General features: G+C 34.8%; 2 long non-coding RNA genes across 2 annotated transcripts in view; one reads left to right on the top strand and one right to left on the bottom strand.

Annotated features, from left to right (window-relative positions):
- LOC309637601 overlaps positions 1–12,062 on the top strand; it is a 138,812-nt gene extending 126,750 nt beyond the window's left edge. The window contains exon 2 of the long non-coding RNA XR_014250696.1: positions 4,816–12,062. This is a non-coding gene — a long non-coding RNA (uncharacterized lncRNA). The remainder of the gene's footprint in view (positions 1–4,815) is intronic.
- The window catches only part of LOC309637604, a 92,729-nt gene that overhangs the window by 25,026 nt on the left and 44,431 nt on the right, over positions 1–23,272 (bottom strand). The gene's annotated exons all lie outside the window — the stretch shown is intronic.

Genomic DNA, 23,272 nt, shown 5'->3' with positions numbered 1-23,272 from the left:
TTTGCTGTGCAAAAGCCTTTAAGTTTAATTAGGTCCCATTTATTTATTTTTGTTTTTATTTCCTTTCCTTTAGGAGATGATCCAAAAAAAAATATTGCTGCAATTTATGTCAAAGGGTGTTCTGCCTATGTTTTCCTCTATGTTTTACAGTATATGGTTTTACATTTAGGTTTCTAATCCATTTTGAGTTTATTTTTGTATATGGTGTTAGAGAATGTTCTAATTTCATTCTTTTACATGTAGTTGTCCAGTTTTCCCAGCACCACTTATTGAAGAGACTGTGTTCTCTCCATTATATATTCTTGTCTCCTTTGTCATAGATTAAATGACCCTAAGTGTGTGGGCTTATTTCTGGGCTCTTTATCCTGTTCCATTGATCTATGTGTCTGTTTTTTGCCAGTACCATACTGTTTTGATTACTGTAGCTTTGGAGTAGAGTCTGAAGTCAGGGAGCATGATTCCTCCAGCTCTGTTCTTTTTCTCAAGATTGTTTGGGTTATTTGGGGTCTTTTGATTTTCCACACAAATTTTTAAATTATTTGTTATAGTTCTGTGAAAAATGCCATTGGTATTTTGATAGGGATGAATCTGAATCTGAATCTGCAGATTGCCTTGGGTAGTATGATCATTTTAACAATATTAATTTTCCAAATCCAAGAACACAGTATATCTTTCCATCTGTTTGTGTTGTCTTCAATTTCTTTTACCAGTGTCTTGCAAACGAAAACCACAATGAGATATCACCTCACACTTGTCAGAATGGCAATCATCAAAAAGAACACAAATAATAAATGTTAGCGAGGATGTGGAGAAAAGGGAACACTTGTACACTATTACTGGGAATGTAAATTGGTGCAGCTACTGTGGAAAACAGTACAGAGGAGTCTCAAAAAACTGAAAATACAACTACCATATGACCCAACAATTCCACTCCTGGATATATATCCAAAAATCCCCCCAAACATTTATTCGAATAGATACATACACCCTAATGTTCATAGCAGCATCATTTACAGTTGCCAAGATATGGAAGCAACCTAAGCATCCATCAACAGATAAATGGATAAAGAAGATGTGGTATATATATGTACAATGGGATACTACTCAGCCATAAAAAAGAACAAAATTTTTCCATTTGCAGCAACATGAATGGACTTGGAGGGCATTTTGCTAAGTGAAATAAGTCAGACAGAGAAAGACAAATCCTGTATGATATCACTTACATGTGGAACCTAAAAAATATAACAAACTAATGGATATAACGAAAAAGAGGCAGACTCACAGATACAGAGAACAGCTGACTGGTTACCTGTGGGGAGAGGGAAGGGGGGGAGGGGCAATATACATCTAGGGGAGTAAGAGGTACAAACTATTATGTATAAAATAACCTACAAGGATATATTGTACAACATGGGGAATATAGCTAATATTTTATAATAACTATAAATGGAGTATAACCTTCAAAATTTGTGAATCACTATATTATACACCTGTAACATATAATATTGTACAGCAACTATATTTCAATTAAAAAATAAATATAAATAATAAAAACACAGTATGCTGAAGGCACAATGCTAGTCAATTTTTCATATATCATCTCTTTGCATTAGTGAGAAGTAGTAGCAGCAGCAAGAGATAAGCAAAACTGACAGAGGAAAGGAAAAAAACAGCACATTCTTCAAGAAAGTATCTAACAGAAACTACAGAATAAGAAGGAAAATTGCAGTACTCTATTTTTTCTTGCTTTTGTGCTTTAAGAGAGTGTAGAGTCAGGCTGGACTTACTTTATACTTCAGCATATTGACTCACATTCGTTTGATTTTATGCAAAAGGCCAATGATTTTGCTGGGGAAAATTTCTCAGTGGAGCCACAGGAAGGGACAGGATAATGAGCAATGAACCTTTCACGACTATCTGGTTAAACTAGCTGGAAATAAACACTTCAGTAGTTTCATTTCAATTTTATTTTTATTTCTTATGGTCATGGAGTCCAGTCAACTTGATGTTTAACTCATAATTCTCAAAAAACAAAACTAAAAACAACTTACCCCAGAAGTAAAGAGATGAAAGATCATCTCTAATGATGAATTCCCAAACCTGTATCATTATCTAGTAGATTAGCTTACTGAGGACCCTTGTCAGTTCTTCTTCACCAACACAGAGTCCAGCTTCACGGAAGATTATCTTAATGAAAGCGCTTGTTACTAGGAAGCAATGCTTAACACTGGGGTATGTTACCAATTTAAAGGGAAGCAAACCTAAAAGGGCATTATAACCAAAAGAAGATAAAACTAGCTTTGAATTAGCTCATTTCTAGACCTAAATCAATGTTTTTAATTTCTAGTAATAGTCGCATGTTTACAAAAATCTTAAACGATCTTGAAGCACACAGCAAGCTAAAGTGAAAGACTGCCACAAGATATTTATTAGAAAATCTATTGGTCCATCACTCATTCACATATCAGTACATACCAACTATGTGGAAAGCACCAGGCTCAGTGCTGTGGAGGATTAAAGATAAAGACCATGCTCTTAAAGAAGTTATGTGCTGATAAAGAGAATAAGATATAAAAAAAGATAACCCCATGCATATGTGCACAAAACTGAGTAAAAAATGCTCATTGCAGCTTTGTATGTGAAAAAAAAAAATTGCTGGGAACATAAATGTCCATAAAGAGAGAAATGGCTAAAATAATAGGAATTATTCACTAAGTGTAATAGCATATCAGCAGCAAGTAGCTCACAAAACAATCCCAATACCCAGAGTTTGAGTGAATAAAGCAAGTTGCTGAATAAACATGGCCACATAAATATTATATATTTATGGGCATATAACATGTATAGGAATGATTAGGGAAAAGTTCTGGAAAGACATAAATGAAATGAAAACAGTGGTGTCCTCCAGGTAAAATACAGGAACTGGGGAGATGGTCATAAAATTATAGTTTTACCAGTAATGTTCAGATTTTTAAATTAGAATATATTTATGTATTGTTTATCAAGTGTATGTACACAGAGAGATATAGATATAGGTATATAATAACAAGATCACTACCATAAGGAAAAGCACATAAAGTGATACATAATTTTAAATGAGTAAAACGGTTTCTTCCAGAAGAAATTATGCAACATTTTGTGTAGAAGCCAAACCTTCTTAGTTATAAAAAGTTCAGAGCTGGATACAAAGTAGCGCTATAATACACAAAAATTAAATAAAAATGGTTGCCATGGTTTTGGAGTGAGGGAAAGAGGGATGAATAGGTGGAGCACAGGGGATTTTTAGTGCAGTGAAACTATTGTGTATGAATTGGAACGGTGGTTACATGGCATTACTCATTCGGAAAAATTCAAAGAATTATCCAACACAGAGTGAACCCTAATTTTTCCAATGGACTTTAGTTAGTAATAATGCATCCACACTGGTGCTTCAATTTTAACAAATTTACCACACCAATATAAGATATTAATAACAGGGGAAACTGTGTGGAGGTATGATGGGGAGAAGAAGTAGGAAGTGTATAGGAACTCTCTATTTTATGTTCCATTTTTCTGTAGAACTTAAAATACTCTAAGAAATAAAGCCTATTTTAATTTTAGAATGCTATCATAGAAGAATGCATAAACAGCAAGAAGGACATAAATAAAAGAATAATTCACGCTTTGTGTGGAAGCCTTAGCCAGTGGTTATATTATATCCATGACATGAGTTAACACATAGAAGGCACAGAGAGCTCTACTGTGGCTGATACACAGAACATTCAGTGTTTTATCTATTTATTTATTTACTTATTTATTTACCTGATTTATCTGTTTGTTTTGTTTATAATTTTTGATATGTCTTAAAGGAGAAGTAGAATTGTGCCAGGAAGGCAAAGAGTTAAAAATGCTGCAAAGAAAGAAAGAGCTAGATTGATGACACCCCATGCGAAAAAGAGCCCTTGCTGGCACTGGAAAAGAATATGGGTGGCTGGAGTGCAGACTCACGTCAAACAGACTGGAGATGGAACCAGAACACTAGGATGAGATTAGACTGAAAAGGAGTTTGGGTATCGAAATCAAGATTTTTTTTTTCTAAGACCATGACCTACTCACTTCTGTGCTTCTGGAAGATTGATGGGAATGAGAAGAGATGTAGAGGGGCCAGGAAGGGAACAGCGAATGTGTAATAAAAGTGATGGTCTGGGAATTAAAACGAGTGGGTTCAAATTTTGCTTCTCATACTTTCTAGCTGTGTATGTAAACCCAAGACAGACATCTTAAATATTTCCAATCTCAATCTCTTCATAAATAAATAAATAAAAGACAAAAAAGTATGAATTCTGGGCAATGGAAAGATAAAAGGTGTGACAACGACCCAGCTTGCGTTACTGGAAGAATGATGATGTTAACGACAAACACAGAAAACAAAGAGAGGCAAGAAGTTTGGGCAAAAAGTTTGATCAGAGACACAGGACTTCAAGGTTTTCCAAAATATACAAAGAGCTCATACAACTCAACAACAACAAAAAAACAAACAACACAATTGAAAAATGGACAGAAGACCTAAATAGACATTTCTCCAAAGAAGACATACAGATCAAATAGGCACATGAAAAGATGCTCAACATTGCTAATTATTAGAGAAATGCAAACCAAAATGACAATGAGATACCACCTCATGCTGGTCAGAATGACCACTAAAAAGTCTACAAATAATAAATGCTGGAGAGGGTGTGGTGAAAAGGGAACCCTCGTACACTGTTGGTGGAAATGTTAAGTTGGTGCAGCCACTATGGAAAACAGTATGGAGGTTCCTCAAAAAACTAAAAATAGAGTTGCCATATGATCCAGCAATCCCACTCCTGGGCATATATCTGGACAAAATTATAATTTGAAAAGATACATGCACCCCTATGTTCACAGCAACACTGTTTACAATAGCCAAGACATGGAAGCAACCAAAATGACCATCAACAGATGAACGGATAAAGAAGACCTGGTACGTATATACAATAGAATATTACTCAGCCATAGAAAAGAATGAAATAATGCATTTGCAGCAACATGGATGGACCTAGAGATTATCATACTAAGTGAAGTAAGTCAGAAAGAGAAAGGCAAACACCGTATGGCATCACTTATATGTGGAATCTAAAATACGACACAAATGAACCTATCTACAAAACAGAAACAGACTCACAGACATAGAGAACAAACCTGTGATTGCCAAGGGGGAGGGAAGGTAGGAGAGAGATGGAGTGGGAGCTCAGGGTTAGCAGATGCAAACTAATATATATAGAATGGATAAACAACAAGGTCCTATTGTATAGCACAGGGAACTATATTCAATATCCCGTGATAAACCATACTGGAAAAGAATATAAAAAAGAATGTACATAAGTATAACTGAATCACTTTGCTGTACAGCAGAAATTAACACAACACTGTAAATCAACTATACTTCAATTAAAAAAGATATTCATCCCAAATCCAACTGAAATCAGAGAGTAGTAAGCAATGTGAGGGGGTAAAACAAACAAACAAACAGAGAACTTCAGAGCTTAGGGGCAGGGGGCTATATGTGAAACTGAGACATTAACTGATTCACAGGAAATGGGCACCATAGGTGCAGGGAAAACATGCAGGATAATGCCTGTGATGAAGGCGGAAAGCTGTGGAGGAACTATGTAGAAACCACTCACAATTTGCAACCAGTGGGAAAGGAGCAGTAAGGTAAGAGTGGATTCCACGGAGGCTCTGAAGAATTCTCTCTGAAAACCAGTATGCTTCTACCGGCCTACTTATCTCTTTATAGTTCATCTCATACAGGGTCTCCACACAAATGCCTTAAAGGCACGTCTCAGTCTGCATGGGCTGCTATAACAGAATACCATTGATTGAGTGGCTTAAACAACATTTATTCTTATAGTTCTGGAAGCTGGAAGTCCAAGATCAAGGGGCCAGCAACATAGGTTTTGTTCTGAGGCCTTCTCTTGGCTTGTAGGTGGCCACCAATGCACCTTGTGCAAATATGATCTCTTCTTTATGTGCTCATGGAGAAAGAGGGAGAGAGAGAGGGAGAGAGAGAGACAGAGAGCGCTAGCTCTCTGATGTCTCTTCTTATAATGGCATTAATCCTATCATAAGGGCTCCACCCTCATGGCCTGATTACCTCTGAAAGACCCATATCCAAAAACAACACACTAGGGGTTAAGGCTTCAACATGAATTTTGAAGGGAACACAACTCAGTGCACAGCAAGGCACTACTACTTCTTGCAAGTCCATCATAGTTAGGACTCATAATTTTCTGAATAATAATTTTCTAACTACCTCTTAAATTTTAGTATTTTCTGCTACTAAGAATAAGAGAAAATGAAAGATCATTGAGAAATATCTTAACTAGTCTATTAAATCCATTATATATTTACACATACACATGCACATACAGGCACACAAAACTACAGTTTATATACAACTGTTCTAAAAATAGTTTGTAGTGAAAATTTACCTTGTTTAAGATCCATCATTCTTATGACTTTAAAAACTTGGTGCTTTATGAGATATCTTTAAAAGAACATTATTTTCCAAAGTCAACACATTTGTTAGAAAATGTGTTTTGTTTTACAGGCAGGAGTAATCTCATATATTAGAAGAAAAAGTGTATATTTTAATATGCCATATTAAAACATTTTGAAGATTTATAAAGAAGGATGTAATGATATACTGGGGGAAATGATAAAAGTGATGTTGAAAAATGAATATATCTATATTTTGATAATTTTTCTCTCTCTTATCATAAAAAAATGACCTTTGTCATGTTCATTACTATTTTTCACTACATTATTTCAATTACTAAACCAATGGAGTATTGCCTAATTTTTTATAATAATTTTAAAACAGCCACTTCTACATTAATTTTGCTCACTGTCATACTGCATCACTGATTATTTTATTCAGTGTATAGTATTTTACCACTGTTATAGAAGGACCAAATTGAATTACAGATGTGTAAACTCTGTCTGGTATTGTTCACTTATCAGATATTTTATTATTCTACTAATTACAGCATCTATCATGTTCAGGGTAGAGGTGAGGGTTACTAAGGCATTAGTATTAGTCTAGGAACTTTAAAGTTAAGTGATTCACTCTTTTCCCTAAACCAATCTCATTGTTTCTCCATCAGACTCAAATTGCATCTTATGGTTTTATTCGGTGACTAATTAATGCCATTTTCCAAAACAAATCTCTGACAGGGTTGAGAACCAAAGCCTAATTTACAATACAAAAACAATGGACCATGTGGTCATGGACAGTGGCTTTTACTCAAAAGTCAATGCCAGCTAATTTCAGTGCTTGGAAAGTTGCACAAGGGATCGATGGCAACTTATTCTTTACAAGGTCTTCCCATTAACAATCCAAATGTCCAACAGTATGACTGTCATCCTCCTAAGAAAGGACTTCAGAAGGCAACAAACAAGATGAAAGCAATAATGACCATAAAGTGCATCCCACAGTGCTGCGCACATAATAATTGTTCAATAAATGCTAGCTAATGACAGTAAGAGTGCTATACTACCAGATTTAGTAAGGATCTTGGTTAAAGTTCAGAGAATAAACAATATCAAAAATTAAAAGGACTCCAACATATATTTGATATGTAAATTTCTAAGTATGTCACAGAAGAATCCTTAGTTCAGTTCCTGGAAAATGGTATGTGTCTCTTATTCATTTACTGAATGAGGGCATGAATCAATGCTCTTCAGAACAAACTATGTATGTGAGCAAAGGAGGAGGCATGAGAAACTACTGCAGGACTGTCCCTTTCATAGTCTTTGGATAATGACCATGCTAGGCTGCTCTTACCTAGGTAAGCTAAATCCCAATAACTGTCACAGGGATCAAACAAAATCTGCACCTCGCCAGGTTTGCAAGCCTGACAGAATCAGGGCAGCTCCTTAAGAGTCAAAACGTAATAATTATTAAATAAAAATCTGGAAAAATGCCAAAAAATAGGACTTAACTTTTACTCTGTCTTTCCCTACAGGATATATTAAGCCAAAATTGAGGGGAGGAGAACGTGGTGTTTTTTATGGTAAATCCTGAGATTCTGTATTAAATGCCTCTAACATAATAAATATTATTTCTTTAATTTGAACAGTATTTAAACTCCACAGATTATTCCACATTTATATAATTTTAGAGTCAGTCTTGGCAGCATCATAATTAGAGAGAAAACACATTTTTTAAAATTACATTGCTATAAGATTATTTTCTTTGTCTTCCCTTCACTAGATATGCATTGGTTAAAGTTTTATCCTTCTGTATATATAACCATTTTAACTTTCTGTTTTCCAAGCATCCTTAAAAGTGTACTTCTGCAATATCCTGAGGGAAATGTTGCTCTAATTGCATTTTTAAATTATTACACGTGTGTATGCTGAGTAGGACTTAGTTTATGTCTCTGCCTATTAGGTAATTTTACCTTGAAGTTTGAAATAATTTGTTATTAAACATTGTTTAAATAATCCCATGACAACACTGTAGCCATTAATATGTCTAGCTATGATTATTTATTCATACATAATATCTATCACGTATGAGCTAATGTCACAATAAGCCAGTCACTAACTCAATGTTAAATCCTGTATCTAATTCTGCTGCTGCAGATCCCCTTCACTTTAAAACCACTTTTTGAAATTTCTAATTCAGCATTATGTGAGTAAAACCAAGTTGCGATTATATACAAAATTATGTTAACTCTAATGGGAATTATAGGATTTCAGTCTTGATATATGTTATTAAGCTGCAAGTACAAAACTTCATAGTTACAAAGGCCTATAATTTTCTAGACTTTTTACCCACAGAGCCTTCCCTTCCCTTCCCCTTATTTTTAAAATATAATGTGGTGGGGGAGGGATGGAGTGGGAGTTTGGGATCAGCAGATGCAAGCTAGTATATATAGGATGGATAAACAACAAGGTCCTACTGTATAGCACAGGGAACTACATTCAATATCGTGTGATAGACCATAATGGAAAAGAATATCAAAAAAGAAATGTATACATATGTATAACTGAATCACTTTGCTGTACGGCAGAAATTAACACAACACTGTAAATCGACTATACTTCAATTTAAAAAATAAAAAAAAATAATGTAACATAACACAGCACAACATAACACATTACACAGAGTTTTAAGACGTAAAGCAGGTAAGACTAGGCCTCTCTGGTTGAAGGAGATGAACAGACCCCCTTCTATCCCTCCCTTTTGAGCTCTTCCTGGGGCGTCCCCTAAGGCTGTTCTGTGGAATCCTGGGCTCCACAGAAAACTGCTAAAATAACATGTCTTTTTCTAGATTCGAACATGACAAAACTAACGACAATGTTGGAGAATCTCTGGTCCAACACCTGTTGTGTTCAGTAAGTATATCTGGATAGGTAGTGCAAGAGAAAACTCCTCAGTGCACTTTAATCATTTTTATTGGAAATGGTGACAAAAGTGGATCCCACAAGAGTTCATTTCTCAGGGCCTCTGTTCCAGAATACAATTGGATTAATAGGAGATTCTAAGAAATCATAAAGAATATAACATATCTGTGTGATACTAATTTTGATCAATTCAATTGATCATTCAAATACCTCCTTACTGTAGTCTGTGCCGCTTTTGAAGCCTTTTTGAAAATCAAATATAATAGATTTTTTTTCCTATTTCTTAGCATCCAGCTGCTTTTTAAAAATAATGTGACATTCGGTCTAGGAAGAAGGAAAAGCAGGGACTGTCTTATTTTGTGATCAATTTCTCTGTCAGGAATTCTTTTCTCTCTCTCTTTTCCCCTCTTCTCCTCTCCCTCTCTGTCTCTATCTCTCCATCTCTGTTCCCTTCTCCCTTACTCTGGAAGAGGCACTGAAGTTAGGGGGAATGTGCATCTAACTCTAAGCTACAGCCATCTTAGATTTTTCAAGAGTTTCTCTCTACATATCTGTGCAGTAAAACACACCAGTCCAAAGCCTTCCTCACTTCTGTACATATAGTATTCTATATATCCTGGAACTCGATAAGTAATCCAATTTTAAGATTCTGGTATGTTTTCCATGGAAGCTCTTATTACACACATTAATCTTTCTTTTTCCTAAGTAGACTCAACTTTTATAAATTCTTTTTCCTTCTATTTCAAATTAACAAAGACCAAAGCTTTCTTAACACAATATCTTAGATCCAGATTCTAAAACTAAAACTGTCTGAGATAAATCTAGCAATATTTTACTTTGTTTAATAATTTTTCTAAAATATCTTTTTCATTGCATTGTACCTTTGTCAAAAATCAAATGACTATACTTGCCTGAATTTATTTCTGGTATCTCTATTTTTTTCCATTAATTTCTGTGTCTGTTCTTTTAGCACTACCATGAAATCATGATTACTGCAGCTCTGTAAGTTATGAAATTGGCTTATATAACATACATCATGACTGAATTCCCACAAACTCCCATTACAGTTAAAACAATTCTACATATTTCTGAGAAAATAAGCTAGACTTGGTTTTACATAATTTTTGAAATCATTTTGGCTATTCTAGTCTCTCTGTTTTTCCATAGAATTGGCTTGGAAATATCTATCAACAGCAATAAAAAAATAGCCTGCTGGGATTTTGATTGAGATTGTATTGAATGTAGAGATCAAATTAGGCAGAACTTACATCTTAATGATACTGAGTGCTCCAATTCATGAACACGGTATAACTCTGCATTTATCTAAGTCTTTTTTAAAAGATTTCTTTAATCAGTGTTTTGTGGATTTAGTAAAGATTCTGTACCTATGCTATTACATGTATATCTATTATTTCATTTTCTGATGCTTTTAAGAAATATACTGATTTTTAAATTTTCTATTTTTTGTAGCTCATTGCTAGCATATAGAAGTACATATTTTTGCTATCCACAAACTTATAAAACTCACCTGTTCATTTTGGGAATTTTTTTTAGATCTTCGGGATGTCTGACATAGATAATCATGCCATCCACAAATAGAGATGATTGTATTTCTTCTTTCCCAAAATGTATGTATGCTTTTTATCTGTTTATTTTGTAATGGCTAAAACTTTATTAAAAATGATTTTGAGTACGAATGATGAGACAAAGTTCCCTTGAGTTTTGTCTTATCTTAAAGACAAAAAATTCAATCTTTCAGCACAAGGTTGTGGAATTTTTCCACATCCACTTAAGAGAACAATATATTATGTTTCATCTCCCAGGTCTACCTCACAATGAAGTGTGAGGGCTCTTTCCAATCTTTGGTGTGTGAGCCTGGAGGGGATTATGAAGAAAGATCTTGCAAGCAAAGAAGGAACAAATTCAGCCAATTTCTGTAGCCCACAAGTGTTTCCCACTGTCCTTTCACAAGAATTTCCCATACTTTGCCTTCATTAATCTGTCACCTAGTCTTGCCAAACTCTTCTAACCAGTTTGGTTGTGTCTGCTCAGGTGAGCAAGTGCTCAGTGTCCTTCCTGTACTCACTTCTCTCTCCTTAGACTTTCGCTTAGTTGGATGTTCTGCCAATGGGTTCAAAAAAATGTCATGAATTTAAAGTTAGTCTTGTTTTTTTTTTTTTAATTTTAAGAGCAAGATCAATACTCCTTCCAATTCTCTACCTATCTGGACAGAAATTCTTGTGATTCACTTACTCTTATTGTCTAAAACAGGCATTTTTTGTTTTACTTTAAAAGTAAGTTTACTGCCCACGGCATAATATAATTAGCTTCTGAATATCTTTTACAAAATAAAATCCACATGATTCCTAATGATTATGAACCCTTGAAATGTTACAAATTTGTGTTTAGCTGAAAACTTTACATTTGTTTACAGTTCCTATAAAATAAGATAAAATTATAATCCTAAGAGAAACAATAAGAACAGGGTACAAAAACTGCATACCTCATTAATAATTAAAGCCAATCTATGCTTTGTTATATTTTTGCTTAAATGCTCATCAAAATTCCATAAACCACATGAAAGAAATCATAAAATAAATGAACACACCCTGAAATGAAATGTAGTTGTTGAATCATGAAGAAATAAAGCTACGAATGCTGAACCTAAATAGAAAACAGAACAAAGAATTGCCTGCTTCCATCTATCATTTCTCATCTGGGAGTAGAAAGCCTCATGGAGAATCCCACACCACAGTTTAATAACAGTAACCCTGGGTATTGGGCTTCGTATTTCATACATTTAACTATAAGGCATTATACTCTGGAGATGAGAAGAGAGCAGATTTTGGAATCAGACAGATTTGGCTCCAACCTTAAATTCAACTCCATCAGTTAACCATAAGTTACTTCATGGATAATGAAAGAGGCTCCCCAAGAAAAGAGACTTATGTTAAAATATTTCAGGATTATCTCCACACAGCATGGAAATTAATGGCCTAATAAGTTCAAATTGACAATGGATACCCAGAAGAACAACCACTGTGATCAAGTACTTGCAATTATTTTGGTGAAATTTGGAGGTGAAATAACATATTCTTTGGCATGGCAGCCTTGTTTAGTGAATAGAAAGCACTGACTTTTTGAGCCAAAGACAATTGGGATCTAATTCCAGCCATGCCTTTATTCAGACAGCAAACTTTTGTAAATAAATCATTAAACTGATATGACCTACAGTTTATTCACCTACGAAACGAGAATTAAAAATATCTTTCTCTCAGGACTGTCATAAGCAATGCATGCAAAATGCCTAAATCTCTGTTCCTCCTCCTCCTCCTCCTGCTTCACTTTAAATATCACAGAGTTTGAGAACACAAAGTTCAAGAGTCAATCCCAAATCTAGTTGCACATCCTTGCCTCAACCAAGATAAGAAACATTACCATGCTGTAACGTATTTCCATGTTTATACTTAACAATTAAGATAAAGAATGCCTGAAATAAAAACTTTACAATTGTGATAACACAATAGTGCTCTGAGGTTTTTTAAAAAATCACTTTTAAACTCAATTTAATTATCAATTTCAGCTTTCCAAAATAATCAGGTGACCAGGAATAAATTAGATTTCAGGTATACTAATGTTGCTATTATCAAATATCAAATTAAACAATGACATAGCAGACTGGATGTTATAGATAGTCCATACTTAGACATGTTCTTTGCTCTTTATACTATTTGAAACCTTTGATGTTTTTAATGATTCATTATCTATGGCCATCTTATTGATTTGCCTTACAGTGACCCTGTGAAAAGCTTACAAACGTCTCTAAAAAACTAAATTGTACTTTTCCATAATAAGACAAGTCACCCAGGTTTAAATTCATTCTATCTGAAAGTATTTTTAACAGCTTTATTGAGGTATAATTGATATAAATTGTATATTTAATGTACACAACTTGATGAATTCGGATGTATGCATATACCTGCAATACTATCACCACAATTAAGATAATTCCCATATCCATCATCTCCAAAAGTTTCCTAATGCTCCTTTGTTAAGTCTAAGTTTAAAAGTGAATACCATATGCCCCAGTCACTCTGACTTTTAATAAAGAACACAATGAATGTAAGGAACATTTACTGGGAAGACACGTTATTTGAATAGATATGTTAGTTTCTGCCATGATGCTTTCTAACATAAACTCAGCTGACAAGTTACTTTGAGGTAATTAAAAAAACAAAAACAAAAAAACTGTTACTGGTGAGGGGACAAAAAAAAAAAAAAAAGTCTGGTTTTTTAAGTTCCACTATCAGCAAATAGGATTTTTTTTTAAATACCACATGTTGATTTAAATGCAAATAGAGTAATCTTTAGAAAAACACCTTAGACTTCTTAAGATTTCACTGAACGTCAAAATAAATTGTCAACAAATATCCTCAGCAGACATTTCTTCATCTTTGGTTTCCGGGACTGGCTTGGGCCAATACGATTGTCCATTTCCCACTCAGTTTTGTAATAATCACAAAATACATTTCTAACTCCATCTACCTCTGGCCACTGAATGGGTTCCTTTTCCAGGCCTCTTGGTTCCTGTGGACAGGCTCTCTGTGTACCCTACAGATTAAATATTGAAGAATTCTGGAAAAGCATTAGAGAAAACTTGCTAGATTACATGTGAATTCTGGTCTCTAGCTTTCATAAAATCAGTCTCATTCTCCAGAGTATCTCTTGTCTTTCACGCTTACTGTTTCATCTTTTCTATACTTGATGAGGTTTGCTTTTTCCATGCAGGTTACTGTTATATCTGGCATGCAATGTAAACCCAGTGAGCTGTGAGTCCCTTCACTTTTAAGAGACTCTTTCTTTTTTTAAAACAGTAAGTAGAAACGTTTTCCATATTGTCAATGTAATTTTAGGAAACATGGAGAATTTCACATTTGTTTCTTAAACTAATTTCTCTCAAAATATTGAAATATAACCATGAGAAACTATAGTGTAAGAAAAAAAATTCTTATTAATGTAAGCCAAACCCACAAGTCTGATTCTAGTTCTAATAACTTTACTTCAGCCAAGACACTGGTCATCCATATACTGGAATATTTACTTAAATCATTACATGAAAAAGGATATCATTTGACCCTTGGTTGAACTACAAACAGGAAATCAAGAAAAACATCACATAGAAAGAAGAACAAAGGGTCATGTGAAACTCAGAATATGCCATAATGTTGAATGATTATAAATGATCTTTCCGATAAAATTATCCCGCATGTCATTTTTATAGTTTTAAGTGTCATTCCTAATGTTTCCTAACCAGCTAAACACAATCACTGATCACTTCATCCAGACAATTGACAATCTATTCATCCCTCCATCCTCTTATTCATCAATCCATCCTTTCAACTTTACTGATTATCTACTTATATAAGTCCCTGTGTTAATGCTGAGAGGGACTCAAAGATGGTCAGTGTAGAACTGATTGTTTACCAGCCAGTTTAGTAAAGGGATCTACTTTACTGTTTAAATGTAAAAACTCTGAGTCACAAAGATCTAAATTCAAATCCCATCTCTGCTAACTATTAGTTATCGGTTATGTGCACTTTGCTTAACCTCCCCCTTGCCTAAATTTACTTATTTGTAAAATAGAGGTTATAAAATCTACATTTGATGGTAGGAGGATGTTTAAATGAGATTATCATACAACCTGTTTGTTGACCTCAGAAATGGTAACTATCATTATTATTCCAGAGATGGGACGAAAAACATAACACAAATAGGAGCTAAGAATCATCAAATATTACTGATGGAAAGAAGCATTCAGAGACATCAGCAGAGTACAATGACATAAAAAGAAAGCAAAGAAAGAGGTTTAAATTTTTATGTAAAGGAGTATCAAATGCTACGGAAAAATGGAATGACTATTTCCAAGCCTTGGTTCTTCCTGGGAATACGTAAGAAAATATGATGGATTAAGTTGTTTTTTTTGGTTTTTGTTTTTTTAATTTATTTTATTAAAAAAAAATTTTTTTTTATTTAATGGCACGCATACCTGGAAGCAATGGCATTGCATAAATAAGCGAAAAAAAAAAAAAACCCCACACATACATGTATGTATATGTATACAGATATGTATACACACACATATATACTCATGTGCTATGTCATACCCACACACACAAGTTTGATTTGAACAATTATTATACATTTGAATATTAATTTAGAAATGTTTGAATACACAGAAGCTCCAAATGAGGAACTGTTGTAAAGCTTTTGCTGGTGTTCTTATTTCTGATAAAAATAAAATCTACAATTACTTCTTTACTTTCTGGGTAGTGAATTATAGTACTTATTCCTCTAGATTCCTCATATTATATATATAAAGGAACAAGAAAATAAAATAAGAACAAAAATATAAAGAAAGTAGAGAATCAGTTGGGATGCCACCTTAAAGGGCAACCATCAGAGGTCTGAATATAATCTAATTAGTTAAAGCTATATGCTACACCATATAAGCTTCAGTGAAGATATATCCTTAGAGTTTATTACATAATTTATTTGGGCCATTATTTAAAAGTGGAAAATACAAAAATAATGAAGACATTTGATTCAGGTTGTCTCTAATTGTAATGGAAATTGTGTAGAATTTATAGTCAGAGAAATCTGGAGATTCAGATTACAGATGACCTTAATCCCCATGGATAAATTACTTTATCACTTTCAGTCTGTTAGAGACAAGACAGTGTGTCAGGCAAACTCCTCCAAGTTTGCCTGAGATTTTCCTGGCTGTAGCACGTAGGACCCCATGTTCCAGGAACCCTTAGCTACAGGTAACCTGGGATGGTTTGCCTAGGACTGTCCTGGTTTTAAAACTAAATATTCCACATCACAAAAACCCCCTCAGTACAGGTAAGCAGGACAGTTAGTTACCCTACTACTAATACTAACATTACTATGATTATAGCCTTGAATAAAAGAGAGTACTTTTTATTTGTGTGCTGAGTATGTGTGTGTGTATATATACTGATAATTGCTTTGCTGATATGAGTAAAATGTAATATAGAAAAAAGACTGTTACACAAATTCCTATTTTGAAAACGATTTGCTGGGAATGATGCAAAGATACATTTGAGATGTTTGCAAGAATGTGAGCTGTCTTCAGATGCACAAATATAAGCATGTTTAAGTGTTTAGATGTACTTTTTTTTTTTAATTTATCTATCTATCTATTTATTTATTTATTTTTGGCTGCATTGGGTCTTCATTGCTGCGCATGGGCTTTCTCTAGTTGTGGCGAGCGGGGGCTTCTCTTCGTTGTGGTACGTGGCTTCTCACTGCGGTGGCTTCTCGTTGCGGAGCATGGGCTCTAGGTGCACGGGCTCAGTGGTTGTGGCACGCAGGCTCAGTAGTTGCGGCATGTGGGCTCAGTAGTTGCGGCACGTGGGCTCAGTAGTTGTGGCACGCGGGGTTCAGTAGTTGTGTCTTCCGGGCTCTAGAGTACAGGCTCACTAGTTGTGGCGCACGGGCTTAGCTGCTCCCTGTCATGTGGGATCTTCCCAGACCAGGGATTGAACCCGTGTCCCCTGCACTGGCAGGCGGATTCTTAACCACTACCCCACCAGGGAAGCCCCTGTAGGTGTACTGTGAGTGGTTCCAGAAGGTGGAACTGAGACCTATAGGTGAGAGATATGAGAGGTAAATGACAGCTCAATATAAATAATTTTTTTTTAAAAAACTGTTCAACTAGGAAACAGACTAATGTAGCATGCCCCAAGGCAGATTTGAAAAGCAAAGCACACACTGTAGCCACAGCCCAAAAGTCTTACATTATCACTTAACATGCTTTAAATGCAACATCATTCTGGCCCCTTTGCATGGAGGAGTCAGCCTTTTTAAACTGATCTTCATTCTTAGGCCAATAGATAATGAGGACACATTTTAGCAATAAATACAGAATAGGAACACATTTTCCCCTTACTTCTCCAATCCTTATAAACTTTATGTGTTAATCTTAATTCTCTTTTATCACCTGTTTTTGTTTCTAATGTCAAACAAAGTTGCTCCCTGGGAGCAGAGCTAATCCAGAACTCCCTGTGGCCTAAACCAATCATTGGAGGTGATTTCCCTATTTTCTCTACATCTGCTATGAGCTAGAGGAGCAAAAGCATTATATACTGGGGCTAAAGAATGAATACTGGCCAGAGCCCTTGGAGGTAGTGATCTTCAGGCTCTACAGATCTATAAAACTAGTCACCCCAAAAGAAGTTGGTTGAAAGATCACCTTACCAACATCATCTCTGAGTTTCCTTTCCTGCCAACATTTTTTTCTGGATGCCAGCATACACTATGATGACAAGTAAAGAGGAGGTTCTCTGTGAGATCCCCAAACTCACTGAAGCTGGAACCTTGTCTTTCTTTGATAGGACTGGCATGCTGATTAAAAAATACTATCTTTCCTTTTAAGTGACCGGTGATTGAATTGTTACTTTCCTCTTGGCAAATGCAAAGAGGAAGAGAGGACCACAAGGTCTGGATAGGAGGAAATGAGTCAAATGCAAAGACTAATCTATTAGTAATCCTGTGTAGTTGCAATGTAGGGGCCTGTGCTTTTGAAATAAGCCACCTTTTAGGGACCAACAAGGAACACATGTGCCTTGTGAAGTGGCAAATTTCCATCATTTATATATGGGGCATCTACTATTTGACAAGGCGATGTGCTTTTTATACTCAGCTTTCTCAAGCAGAAATCATGGACGACTGTCAGAAGATAGTTCAGGAGGTTCTTTCATGGGACAAGATACCCCCCAAGTCTAAGGTCTTATGATTTTCTATATAAATGTGGTTTTTTCCCTCTTGCTATTGCTATCCCATTGCAGCAAATATTATCCCATCAACACATTAAAATGGCATTCTCACAGTTCCCCAGAAGAAAGTACTCAATACACTTTTTGTTAAATAAAGGAATGCTGGCTGGATGAGTGATATGACTTCTAGAAAGAAAGATAAAGAATTAGCAACCAAATAGACTAAATTTTGGTAATTGTTCAAATCACTTTCAAAAAATAAGTGATCCACTGAATTCCACTTGCCTGACAAATCTTATTTCAACTTAGGACACCAGGGTTTTCACTTCCTAATCATCACTTCATCCTTTTTACCACCTCATATGCCTTTTCAGAGCACAAAGACAGCACAATATTATTCTTTTAGACTTTTCAATTTGGGTCTTGGTGAAAATTGGATGAGACAGGACTATTTTTAGGACAGAATGACTTTTTTGCCAATAAGGTAAATGTCATTTTATTGGGAAAATAGGGTAGATCCATGAAAGGATGTGAAAGCTCTAGCATTTGTCACGGCACCTTAAACTCCCTGGGCCTCAGAATTTTAAATGATAAAATGGCGTGAAGATTAGGCCCCAGTTCTTTACATCCATTTATATTAGAGTCTTTTATTTGTATGTTTCCCCCTACCAGACTCTGAGCTTCAGGCAAATTCACAGTCATGTCTTATTCATCTATTCATAATCATAATGTTAAAATTAAAAAGAGAACTTATTGGTATAGAATGCAAAGTCTGGAGAAGTACTAGCTTCAGGCACAGCTGCATCCAGAAGATCAAACAATGTTTCAACATTCTATCTCTGTCTTTCTTCACATGTTGACCTCTGACAGCTTTAGGCTTGTCCTATCTTTTCACTTAGCAATTCTACTGAACAGAACACTTCTCATTAGCTAGTACCACCAAAACTCCAGGAATGAGTTTCATTACCTTGGATCACAGACACATGCCTTAAGCAGTTCCTATGGCTCCTGAAGCTGAATATGCTAACTGGTGAGACATTTTTTTATTTACTTGCCCTAGGGAGCAAGGGTCAGGGCAGGGTAAGATTTAGCCCCATCTAAACTGGTCAGAACCATTTGGACTAAGTGTGGCAGAGGAATATTACCCTAAAAATAAACAGAGAAGAAGTAAGGAATTCCAGAAAGATATTCGGGTTATTACAGATCCAAAAGTGTTTGGCTTTTAAACTATCATCATTGGTAGCATAATGGCAAGGGTACTTGTCAGAAAATATTTAGACTACACAAATGAAATATAAGATAACTAGATGAATTTTAAAAATGAAAGCAATGATAGCCAACATCCTGTGTAATTGTTTCTCCTGCTGAATTTCACATTCTATTGAATTTTTCCCCTTGAAGACATTTATGCTTCAAATATTAGATTAATGCTGGTTTCATGCAATTCATTTCTAGTCCAACAATCTATGTATTTTTTCCTTTCAAATAAGAACCTCTAAAAAACTAGTTTTCTGCTAAATTATAAATTCTACTAAATTATAACTCAAAGTAAACATGTTTTATCAAATCGAAATACATTTTTTCAATCTTTTGAAACTTATGCTAAAATATTATTATTAAAAATGCAATAAAGATAAAGAGTACAAAATAATGAATTACTCTGCAAAACTTAAAATATGGGTGGAGGTGTTTCATAATTCTCTATTTGGGGGTCGCTCTACTTAATACATTTCCCTTACAATTAAGTGAATTTGAAGAAACAAAGAATATAGGTACACCTGAAATTTAAAAATATTTCAATTTCACAATATTGATTCTTAAAGCAATCTACATGTAGATTCAATGCAATGCCTATCAAACTACCAACGGCATTCTTCACAGAATTAGAACAAAAAATTTTACAATTTGAATGGAAGCACAAAAGACCCCGAATAGCCAAAGCAACCTTGAGAAAGAAAAACAGAGATGGAGAAATCAGGCTCCCCAGCTTCAAACTATGCTACAAAGCTACAGTAATCAAGACAGTATGGTACTGGCACAGAAACAGAAATATGGATCAATGGTATAGGATAGAAAGCCGAGAGATAAACCCATGCACATATGATCACCTAATTTACAACAAAGGAGGCAAGAACATACAATGGAGAAAAGACAGTTTCTTCAATAAGTGGTGCTGGGAAAACTGGACAGCTACATGTAAAAGAATGAAATTAGAACTCTACTTAACCCCATACACAAAAATAAACTCAAAATGGATTAAAGACCTAAATGTAAGACCAGACACTATAAAACTCTTAGAGGAAAACATAGGAAAAACATTCTTCGACATAAACCACAGCAAGATCTTTTTTGACCCACCTCCTAGAGAAATGGAAATAAAAACAAAAATAAACATATAGGACCTAATTAAAATTCAAAACTTTTACACAGCAAAGGAAACCATAAACAAGACAAAAAGACAACCCTCAGAATGGGAGAAAATATTTGCAAATGAAACCACGGACAAAGGACTAATCTCCAAAATAGACAAACAGCTCATGGAGCTCAATATCAAAAAAACAAACAATTCAATTAAAAAAAGGTGGAAGACCTAAATAAACATTTCACCAAAGAAGACATACAGATGGTCAAGAGGCACATGAAAAGATGCTCAACATCACTAATTATTAGAGAAATGCAAATCAAAACTACAATGAGGTATCACCTCACACCAGTCAGAATGGCCATTATCAAAAAATCTAGAAACAATAAATGCTGGAAAGCGTGTGGTGAAAAAGGAACCCTCCTGCACTGTTGTTGGGAATGTAAATTGATATAACCACTATGGAGAACAGTATGGAGGTTCCTTAAAAAACTAAAAATAGAACTACCATATGACCAGCAATCCCACTACTGGGCAAATACCCTGAGAAAACCATAATTCAAAAAGAGTCATGTACCACAATGTTCACTGCAGCACTATTTACAATAGCCAGGACGTGGAAGCAACCTAAATGTCCATCAACAGATGAATGGATAAAGAAGATGTGGCACATATATACAATGGAATATTACTCAGCCAGAAAAAGAAACGAAATTGAGTTATTTGTAGTGAGGTGAATGGACCTAGAGTCTGTCATACAGGGTGAAGTAAGTCAGAAAGAGAAAAACAAATACAGTATGCTAACACATATAAATGGAATCTTAAAAAAAAAAAAAATGGTACTGATGAACCTAGTGGCAGGGCAGAAATAAAGACACAGACATAGAGGATGGACTTGAGGACACGGGGCGGGTTGGGGGGGGGGCGCGAAGTGAGAGTAGCATCAACATATATACACTACCAAACGTAAAATAGATAGCTAGTGGGAAGCAGCAGCATAGCACGGGGAGATCAGCTTGGTGCTTTGCCATGACCTAGAGACATGGGATAGGGAGGGTGGGAGGGTGGCTGAAGAGGGAGGGGATATGGGGATATATGTATCCATACGACTGATTCACTTTGTTGTACGACAGAAACTAACAGTATTGTGAAGCAATCATACTCTAATAAAGATCTATTGAAAAAAATAAAAATAAATAAAAATAAAAATATTATTTCAAATACTTACTTTTAAGAGATCCATACATTAGTTTAAAACATATGAAACTTCCATCATTGTAGGTAAAAAGCCACCAAATATTAGACATTTCATATAAAACTACAGTTTGGTAAAACAACTGCCATTCTAGTATCACTAGGAGTTATACGGAGACATTCTGAGGACAGTTCTACACATGAAATTCAATATTCATTTTAAGGATACTTTGCTGCAGTCTAAACATTACTTTGAGAAAGGGTATTTTCTGCTACAGTTTTTCTTGAGGTGCTTATTGTCAGTCAATAGTACTAATAGAAAATTTAGTAATTTGGCTTTTCTTTAGAGTATTCAAGCAGGGGAAAGATGAGGAGCTGACATCAAATTATGGGCACCTTGCCTACTTTACCACATCTTCATTTCTCTCCTACGTGAGTCTCATCTTATTGGAAGAAATGAGACAAGTCCCCATTTATAATTGCCAGTATTCATTCATAATTCATTAAAGATCTTTCTTCTACTTCCTTTTCTTACTCTTTCATTCTACTTTGTGCCTTATAACAAAATACAGATATCTTTGAAACCACAGTACTTTGAATACTTTATGTATGTTACTGTCAATGCTGCCATCACAGTACAATGACTGTACACCTTGGGGAACAGGAATGGCCTTATTTATCATCTTTGTATACAGTATCAGAAATGTGCATGTTAAATTATGTACCTTAAAGCAAACTCAAAGACAAAGGCAACATCAAAATATTGTTAAGTATTTCAAAACATATTAAATTCTGTCACAAATGGAAATTTTTGAATGCTTATGTTTCTGGAAGCAGAAACATTTTTATAAGAACATGACTATATTTACCTACAAATAAAGGAAAATTATATAAAATATCACTCACTAAAATTAATTTGTAGTGAATCATCTTTCAGATATATTCAGTAAGGATTTAACTTTCTTTGGTTTGAAACATATATGAAACAAAGAGATTTATTTCTAACAAAGCTATGAATGCATAGGGCTATAATTTTCCAACACTGTAGAAGGGCTTATAATGAAAATAGTCTCCTGCCATATTTCTCCCACTGTACAACCTTCTCCACTTGAATAAAATTCATAACTTGACTCTTTTGGGTTTTAGATTCTTCGTATGGTTGCCTATAAAAGTCTTATATGACTATATAAGATTTACAAGGTATCATTTATAGTCTCTCTGTTGTGATAGTTGAAAGTTAGCTCAAATATTCCAACACCATCTCCATCTTCCCTCTCAATATATTTACACATCACTTTTTAGTTCCTGCCTAGAACTTTAAACAAAATACTTAAACCTCAATTTTTCATTCCATTAACTTACACAAAGTAACTTTTCCAACATGAGGACATAAGCAATCTTACCCTAGCCTAACAATCCCCACCCATCTTTGCTCACCATCTTTGGTCTCTCAGCTTTCATCTGTATTTTTAGTTTTATGTCACCTGAATTTAAATTTCATATT

This window comes from Balaenoptera physalus (genome assembly GCF_965194825.1).
Source record: "Balaenoptera physalus genome assembly, chromosome: 11".
NCBI lineage: Eukaryota > Metazoa > Chordata > Mammalia > Artiodactyla > Balaenopteridae > Balaenoptera > Balaenoptera physalus.
The sequence above is the reverse complement of the archived record's forward strand: the minus strand, read 5'-3'. Positions and strand labels throughout refer to the sequence as shown.